The sequence below is a fragment of the Coregonus lavaretus genome, assembly GCF_964263955.1.
Source record: "Coregonus lavaretus genome assembly, chromosome: 4".
NCBI classification, from domain to species: Eukaryota; Metazoa; Chordata; class Actinopteri; order Salmoniformes; family Salmonidae; genus Coregonus; species Coregonus lavaretus.
The window spans coordinates 23,752,323-23,761,718 of NC_139991.1; the positions used below are offsets into that span (position 1 = coordinate 23,752,323).

Consider the following 9,396-nt stretch of genomic DNA (forward strand, 5'->3'; position numbering starts at 1 on the left):
TCTCAAAGGTACCTAGCCCTATCCCCTCCTTTCACAGGTACCTAGCCCTATCCCCTCCTCTCACAGGTACCTACCCCTATCCACGCCTCTCACAGGTACCTAGCCCTATCCCCTCCTCTCACAGGTACCTAGCCCTATCCCCTCCTCTCACAGGTACCTAGCCCTATCCCCTCCTCTCACAGGTATCTAGCCCTAACCCCTCCTCTCACAGATACCTAGCTCTATCCCCTCCTCTTTTTGCAGGTATTTCCTGTTATAGGTACAAATATCCATTCCAGATCCACTTAGTGAGAAATACTACTTAGATACTACACAACCACTCTAAAACGTTTACTCTGAAGGTTAATGTTTGCTCTGAGTGTGGTTTGAGATGGTTCACAATGCTTCCTTTGAATAATAATAACAAGGTTGAGTTTGTGTCCCAAATTCTTGGATCATATTTTTTATTTTGTTACCATATACTATTCATTTATGTTGTGCATTCTGCAGGTCCATGACCTCTTTGCTAAGTGAGAACGAAGAGCGATATGTCTCCTCACCTGAGGGTGGCGATAGAGAGATGAGACACAGACAACACTCAGCACCACTGAGATCTGTGTTTGGCATCTCTGAGGACTCTGTCTTCGACATGGTCCAGAGCGGCCAGTCGCAGGGTGACATCGTACCGCTGCCCAAACGGAGTAGACAGGAGAAATACAGACCTAGCAAAATGTCAACGGACGGCAAGTTTATGATGGGTATTGTCGAGTTGGTTATAAACCTTCTCAACTCCAGATTGGCTGAGCTAATGCGAAGTGTCAGTCAGGGAACTCTAGTTCTGCTGACTGGAAGTATCTCAGCAAGTCAACAGTTTGCCCAAGAGATGCTAAGCATGGCGACTTCTAAGATGTATTCCCATGCCATAGAGCATATTGCGCTCGGCCACAAGTCTCCCCTTGAGTTAGAGAGGGAGCTTGAGGCCATCTTGGGTCCTCTGGCTGGACAGGTCATAGTCATCATCATAGATAGCATCATCAAGGCTAAAGCCAACGGAGGAAATGAGGGGAGAGCGTCCAGCCCCTTGACCTATTTTCTAACTGCCATTTCGGCAGAAATACAAAGCCTAGTGGTTCACAGATCGGCTAGCAGACCATCCACCAGACTGTCCAACAACGACCCACTGCTGAACATTTCCAAGTCAAAGGTCTTAAGATCAGTTCTGCTCAAAATGGCAGAGCTCTTTGGCCAAGGTCCAAGTGAAACCTGTCTAGTTCCACTAGTCCAGAGTCAGTCCAACAACTCCATTTGCGACTGGACTGTGAATGCAGGCACCATTCATCCAAGTACATTTCTGTCCGACAACAGAGTGACAGAAGTGTCATCCGATGTTGTGGATCTTGTACTTGAGGTTTTTTGGATAACAGGATTTTTGGATAACAGGAACCGGTCAAGGCCACAGAGTGCCTGCTCCCACAACTCAGCTAGTGGAGCAATAGATATGAGAGCTCTTGCTGGGGACTTGGTCAGACAGGTGTCTGTCAAACTCAGCCCATTTGTCTCTGAGAGTCAACTCTCCACCATGTCCATGACAGATCTGTCATCATCTTTTTCTGACTCCACCTTGAAGCAGTTGTGTTCTCGCTCTGTTGTTGCTCTGGCAACTGCCTGTCAAGCAATCAAAACAGAGCTTGAGAACCAGAGACCTACCAACCTGGCAGCCAGAGACCTACTATCGTCTCTGGTAGAGACCATTGAGGACATGGATATCTCTGACATCCTCCAGGGCCCGTCGGCCATTTTGGAGGAGGCTGCTGTGATAAAGCACCCAGAGATGTCCACCTCGACAATATACAGATCTCTGCTTCTCGACTCATCTCTCGCCTCCTCTAAGATGGTCACTGAGAGCATTATCTTCAACAACCCATGCCCATCAGAGGAGAATGTGAGTATTCAGAAGGAGCTCCCTGCTGATAAAGTTGACATCCTCCATGGTCAACCAGTGGAGGAGTATATTGTCAAAGCTGAGCAATGCATCACTCAGGTCATTCAGGATGCAGCTGTGACATATACTGCTGCGCTGGATAAAACCGACACTTGTGGGAAACTGTCGGAAATCCTATCTGTCCATGTTTCCTCAGAGAATATTGAGGAGGCATCCTCTGATCTCTTTGGTGGAATTATTTCCGACCTGCATGAGGTATCTGAGGTCAATAAGGCCTCCATGCGTACGAAATCAGGTCGCAAAATGTTCTGGGTGGAAGTGAGTTCAGGTTCCCAGAAGATTTATACCAAAACCCTGGACAAACTAAGGAAGCTGTTCACCTCCCACCATCTCACTGAGGGAAAAAATACTCCTGTGCAAATCGAGCTTTCTGCAACTGGACTACTTGTAACTGAGGCCACTGTGCAGGAATCTCCTGTAACTGAGGCCACTTTGGCAGTGTCTCCTGTACAGAAGACAGACAGTAAGACCCTTCTAAGTCCCCAGCCTCAGCCTACCAGCTCACCCTCGACACCTGCACTAAAGGGGTAATCAAACAGGTGATCTCGGTGCTGAGGGTGGACACTTCAAAGGAAGACTGCTCCGCTTCCGTTGGGGAGAGCACGTCAAATTCATCCTTCGACTTCAACCAGAAGTTGGACTCGATAATTTCGAAATTGGAGGACCTCACCATTTCGAGTGATGTGACATCAGCCGAGATTGCCACACTCACGCGATCTCTTAGTGCAGCCAGCAGAACCTCTAACATTTCCATCCAGAGCTTTCACAGTGCTGAGTTCCGAGCTAAGGCCAAACACATTGTGAGTGAGACCATTCTCAGAGCTGCTAGCAAAGCCAGCCATTCTTTGCTACAGAGCATGCCTAGCACCACCTTCTCACACCATGCAGTTTCTACAGCCGAAGATATAGTAAATATTATCATGCAAGACCTTGAAAGTGTATCCCAGTACACTGTGGACGACGCAGACTCCTTCCCACTAGGAGAGAAAAAGCTGGAGTTCCAGCTCAAACCCAGAGTTGTCTTTGACAACTTATTGGATGCTGCTCAAACCATGTACCACAGAGTAAAGGATAGACTGAACATCTTTTTCTATTTTCCACCAGTGTCAGTCACCACAGCCAAATATGTGCTGGACTCCGCCCCTGTGGAGACACTCAGACATTCTAAGTCCGCTGACACTGCTCTTGTTGAGGACAGGAGCCGCCCTCCGTCTGTGAGAAGTGAGAAGCCTTTGTCAAAAGTCTGTTTGGCTAAAAGGTCTAAAGCCCTTGTGTCTTCGAGTGGCTCTTCAACAGACCACCATATAATTGACACATGCAGTGAGGATGTCACTCTGCCCACCAGGAGTATGTCAGTTGTGAGCAACAACAGTTTGAAGAGAGCCTCTCCTCTCCACGGCAGTGGATTGAGTGAAAGTTGCAAACCTCTTGTGGCTCTAAAAGACGTAACAGTGGCAGTCAGCCAAGAAGGCTTTAGCAAAACTGCAAAGAAGACGCTCAGCTTGATCCTAAATGTGATCAAGTGTAGAGTGGCCAACTCTGAGAGTTCATCTGTTGGGCAGATTGCAAGTGAGGAGTGTCTGATAGCCACTAACATGTTAGACTCTGTACTGGAGAGCCTTGACCAGTTGCCTGACATGAGCGCTGCCGATAAAATCACAAGGACAGAATCCCATACCTCTATCGCAATGGACGAGACAGGTTCACGGTCAACGCTTGTGAGCCAACAAGAAATAAACATATCTGACACCAATGTCATAGTGAAAACTATAATGGACACATTGAAGACGGACGACCCAGAGATGACTTCAGCAGAAGAACATCTGGATAGGCTCCTGTCAGTTGAAGCCCTTCAAGGTGCATCTGGCAACCTGATCGCAAAGGTCCATGGTCTCATTCAGGAGATAACCATAAACCGCCAGCTTCAATCCATGGTTGGCCACAGAAGCCTCTCTCAACCAGCGCTGCCTAAACCAGCCCTGAGGAAGCTGTCAAAGGACGATGCCTCAGAGCTCATTTACAACTTTGCCCAGACTTCTGTTAGGAGACTCCTGGGGCAGTGTATGGGAAGGCCTATGCCACCATCGGCTGAAATGGTTTTGGATCAGGTCATCAAGTTGATGACAGACGTGGTGATGGACAGCCTGACTTATGTGTCCAAGTCTACAATGGAGGATGGTAAGTGAAAGTACCTATTTTCATCTGCATAGGACTTAATTGTAACATGATGCTCAATACATTGCGTTTTATGATGTGAAATTCACTGGTTGTGTCCAAAATGGCACCTTCTTCCATATTTAGTGCACTACTTTTGACCAGACCCTATGGGCCCTGGTCAAAAGTAGTGCACTATAAAGTGAAGAGAATGCCATTTGGGATGCAGTGACTGACTTCAATGGCTGCGTCCTCTTCTCCCAGTTATTGTACACAGGTCGGTCACACTAGCGTGCTCTTCTCACTCAGACACCAGCAATGCCACAAGTGACATCACTCATGGTGTTGTAGCTGACCTTAATGCTACTGAGGAATTCCCTGCCAGGAGCCTTAGCCCGGCTGATGTAAAGGCTGACGGCATGGCCCGTCTTCCCTCTGCCAGAGGGGAAGAGACTAAGAAGAACAGGAAGTGGCGTTTCCTACCGAAAATGCATAAGTTTCCAAAGATCATGATTAAGGTAGGGTGCTCTGTGTTTTGAGATTACCTCTGTAAGGCAGGGCTGAAATTTACCCTACAGATTCACTACACCCCTATTGTCTCTCAGCATTAGAACAAAACTGTTGTCATTGTCTTTAGGAGGTTGAGTGAGGACGCTGTAATGCAATCCTAATACACATGGGAGAGTCCCAAATGGCACCCTATTCCCTATATAGTGCACGACTTTTTACCAGAGCTCTCTGGGCCCTTGTCAAAAGTAGTGCCTTACGTAGCGAATAGGGTGCCTTTTAGGATGCACACTCTGTATTTTACACAGGCTCAGTTGTCCTGATGTGTTTTGTCAACAGCTGTTCAAGACAAAAGGGGAACCGAAGAGACACCCTGAACAGGATGTGCTGCCTACCAAACATCTCAGAGAGACTCATATTTCACAGGGTAAGTGATAAGCATCGATAATGTCATATCGATGTATCACCCTATGACAAGCTTGTTAAAACAGTGACAACAGATACAGGCAGACCGACGGACAGACATGCAGACAGACAGGCAGACTGACAGGCAGACGGATGGGCAGACAGACATACAGGCAGACAAAAAGACAGGCAAACAGGCAGACAGACAGACGGACAGGCAGACGGACAGGCAGGCAGGCAGACAGACAGACAGACTGACGGACAGACAGACAGACAGACAGGCAGACAGGCATACAGACGGACAGACAGGCAGACGGACAGACAGGCAGACAGGCAGACAGACGGACAGGCAGACGGACAGACGGACAGACACAAACACACACATTCATTTTCTGATTATGAAATGTTCTCATGACAGATGCTGAGTGTGAGGTTCCAGAGGTTCCATCCACTTCCCCACCCAAGGAGGACCTGACAACCACACCGGCCCCTGCTCCCCAGGAGTCCCAGTCCCGTAAACGCCCACTCATAGTCAGGGTGTTACACGCTCTCTCCAGAGCCATCTCCAAACCATTCACAGGAGCTTCTGGGAAGAATAATTAGCCAAATGCCTGATTTTATTAATATGATATTTTAATCAGAGCCTTTATTTAATAAAACATTACTGCATTGATTTCTGTCTATAGTAGTCTTCATGTATGTGCAAGATAACGGTAAAGTACTTCAAACCACATAGTCAAAAGTATTCATAGTGAAGTACCGTTTATGATTATTGATTGTGGAAATACACATAATACAGAAAAGTTGTTGTCACATATAAAGACAGACATAAAGGAGAACTCCGTAGACCAGTCACATTCTCAAGCCATAACTAAATCCATGAATGGATCTCCTATAAGATGACAGGAGAACATTTGTAACACTTTCTATGAAGCCTATATCTATAATGCACACACTCAAGTCATTTACATTTTACATTTTAGTCATTTAGCAGAAGCTCTTATCCAGAGCGACTTACAGTTAGTGAGTGCATACATTTTTTTTTTTCATACTGTCATACACTCATAATGACTTAACTGAGTTAAGTGTTAAGTAAAGTGCAGTTATAAACACATAATGAGGGCTTATTATGTATTTCTTGCAATAAAAAAAGAAAAATGCTACTAGTTTATTAAATATTCATGACTGCTATTGCACGGCTCATGTCCACACTTCTGTACAATAGGGGGCAGTAATGCACCATAACGTTGGATGCCAACTGCCTATAAACCCCACTGAAGAAGAAAAAGCTACTCATGTAATGCATGCTGGAAAGCAGACAAAACTAATGATTTGCAAGAGATCTAAACACGATTTATAAGCTACTGAACAACAAGTCCAAGAAATCATTGCTAACCGCGTTTGCACTTTGAACAGATTTCTCGACAATAATAATGGAAGATGTGACTGGGGCTCAGCTCATTGCAGAGGCACTAAAAGCTCAGGTGAAGTGTGTGCAATATATATAAAACAGTGTTATACTGTGTAACCGTGTTGCTAATAATATATTAGTCGCTGATCATGTCCTTGGCAGTGAGAATGTAACACTATGAGTTGTGAAAGTGTGCCATAGGTCATTGCACTGGTATAGCTAACTATTAATATTGTTGTAGAAAAACATTTAGATGTTTATGTGGAATAGTATATGTTAACACCCTTGTTGATGCATGCCAATGTGTGTGTCAATGCAAAGAAAATCTAAACTACATTGTAACAATTCATATACAATTCAGTATGAAAATGTATGCACTCACTAACTGTAAATCGCTCTGGATAAGAGCGTCTGCTAAATGACTAAAAATGTTTAAAAAAAGGTAAATATACTGTATCTACATGTAACTCTCTACAGAATGTAGAATATATGTTTGGAATAGTTGGTGTTCCAGTCATTGAAGTAGCTAAGGCAGCTCAAGCCTCAGGAATCAAGTATGTGGGAATGCGCAATGAACAAGCCATAAGCCACCTTTTTATTACTAAACCAGCTCTCCCCAAATCATGTGATATTAACTACCCGTACATAGACTACAGGAGCGTGTAGTGTGTGAGGGTCAGTTTCATAGCTTTTTTGCATTGCTAATTATGTCTGCCTGTCTGTCTGACCCTTTGTGTGTCTGTCTGCCTGTCTTCCTGTCTGTCCCTCTGTCTGTCTGTTCCTCTCCAGTCCAGGTGCGTGTCTGGTTGTGTCTGGACCGGGACTCATCCATGCACTTGGTGGAATGGCCAACGCTAACATGAACTGCTGGTATGCTAGAACTCCACAAACAGAAGACCCTACTACTCATGTTCAGTGGTCCTTTCAAAAGAAGGGATGCTATCCGCACACTGCAAAAAATGATCTGAGGACTCCAAACTATCTCAGATTGTCAGTTGATGTCATTGTGTGATACCTCTCTCTCTGTAGGCCTGTGATTGTTATTGGAGGCTCCTCCGATCAAAACCAAGAGACCACTGGGGCGTTTCAAGAGTTTCCACAGGTACCGATTGAACCATGATATTTATGACATTTGAACATTAGGGGGTTGTTTCCCAGGACACAGATTAAGCCTAGTCATGGCCTAAAAAGCAAACTCAATAGAGAATCTCTGTCTGGGAAACTGGCCCTAGCAGTTTAATTGCTGAAAGAGGAAATAATTTGTTATTTGTGGTCCTCTTTCTCTGTCAGGTGGAGGCATGCAGATTGTACAGTAAGTTCTCTGCTAGGTCTAGCAGTCTGGATATGATCTCCTCAGTGGTAGAGAAGGTATACAGTCTACTCTGACTCCCTCTGTGTAGTCCTCTTCATATCATTTGGTATCACCTGCAATTGTCTTTTTTCTGACCTCTAATTTTCCAGCTTAGCAAGGTACCTTAACTGCTTCATAAGAGCACAGCACAGCCTTAATTGATCTGAATTTAAGGGTGTTTGGTATGTCTAAGGCAGCACGCACTAGCATGTATGGACGTCCAGGTGCTGTATACGTAGACATATCTGGGGACATGGTCAATGCTAAATTGGACAGGAGCAGAGCCAGGTTAGTGGCCATCACTGTCTTTCATCCATTTAAAATGTATACTAATGTGTTACTGTTGAATATGTATACCTCTGAATTCACATCACCGTAGTCATTTTTATTTTATCTTGTTATACCTTTTAACGTCTGAAGTGAACCAGAAATTAAATTACTTAGAAAATATAGCACTATATCAAAATATTCTCATCAGAGAATAGCAATAAGCCTCGATAGACCTTCATGGTTTATTTACATATGCAATAAAGTTGCTAGGTAACATGTTTAATGTTTGACCTATTATTTATTATTTCCTTTGTCAGAGAGGTGCCCTGTAGTCCACCTCCTCCTGTGAGTATGGCTGACCATATGGTGATCACAGAAGCACTGGCGGTCCTGAAAGGAGCCAAACGGACTTTACTCATCATTGGCAAAGGTAGGCATTGCTTTTTTAATAGCCAGATAATCTGGGGGAAACAGAACTAAAATCTTGCATAATTGCGTCAGATACTTGGATAAGGTCTGGGGAGATGTTAAGAGAAAGATACTAACTTCACTTGCGAACTCTCCACCCCCCTAAACGGAAACTCTCTGCAAGTTTCCGGCAAGTTTATGGGCCAAATGTCCCCTCCCGTTCTGAAATTGAAAAGATGCGAGCACCTGCGAAATCGGGATTTGTCCAAATGATTAGTGGTGAAAAATCAGCGTACCGGAACAAAGTTGTCACATCCCATTCTGTTGACAGACGCTACTTCCAGTTATGTTACGTGCGTCTGTCCAAGAGAGATCAATAGCCAGCTGAGACGCACTGTAACACATATAGCACTGTACCACGGTTCAGTTGAAAACTGGGCCACGTTCAGTCGACAAATGTTGTTGACATGATTTCTCATTCTACCTGTCTGAGAGGCACGTTCGTTCTACATGCTATATTTCTATCTGAACGTTGCACAACGTTTTGCTCAGCTGAATGCATCCCAGTTGTGAAGACAAGTCTGTTGAAATCCGTGTGGCAGTGCCCTCTGTCTGTGTCCCTCTGCAGGTGCAGCCCATTGAAGAGCAGAGGGGGCTCTGAAGGAGCTGGTGGAGGGGTGTGACCTGCCCTTCCTGCCCACCCCCATGGGTAAAGGGGTGCTGCCTGACGATCACCCCAACTGTGTTGCTGCTGCCCGCTCCAGGTCAGCCTCTCCTTCTCTCAGCTGGCATCATATTCATGTACAGACCATTGACTGTATAAGTAGGACCAAGAATTTCCCTGACCATTTGAACGGACCACGAAACTCCTGAAATCCCTATCTATAACTAGTCTCTCCTGGCCAGGTC

General features: G+C 45.2%; 1 long non-coding RNA gene across 1 annotated transcript; it reads left to right on the forward strand.

Moving 5' to 3' along the window:
- Positions 1-8,048: 8,048 nt before the first annotated feature.
- On the forward strand, positions 8,049-9,158 carry LOC311127612. Its single transcript, XR_014613127.1, has 3 exons — positions 8,049-8,097; positions 8,397-8,509; positions 9,116-9,158. It is a non-coding gene; the product is annotated as an uncharacterized lncRNA (long non-coding RNA).
- The last annotated feature ends 238 nt before the right edge of the window (positions 9,159-9,396 follow it).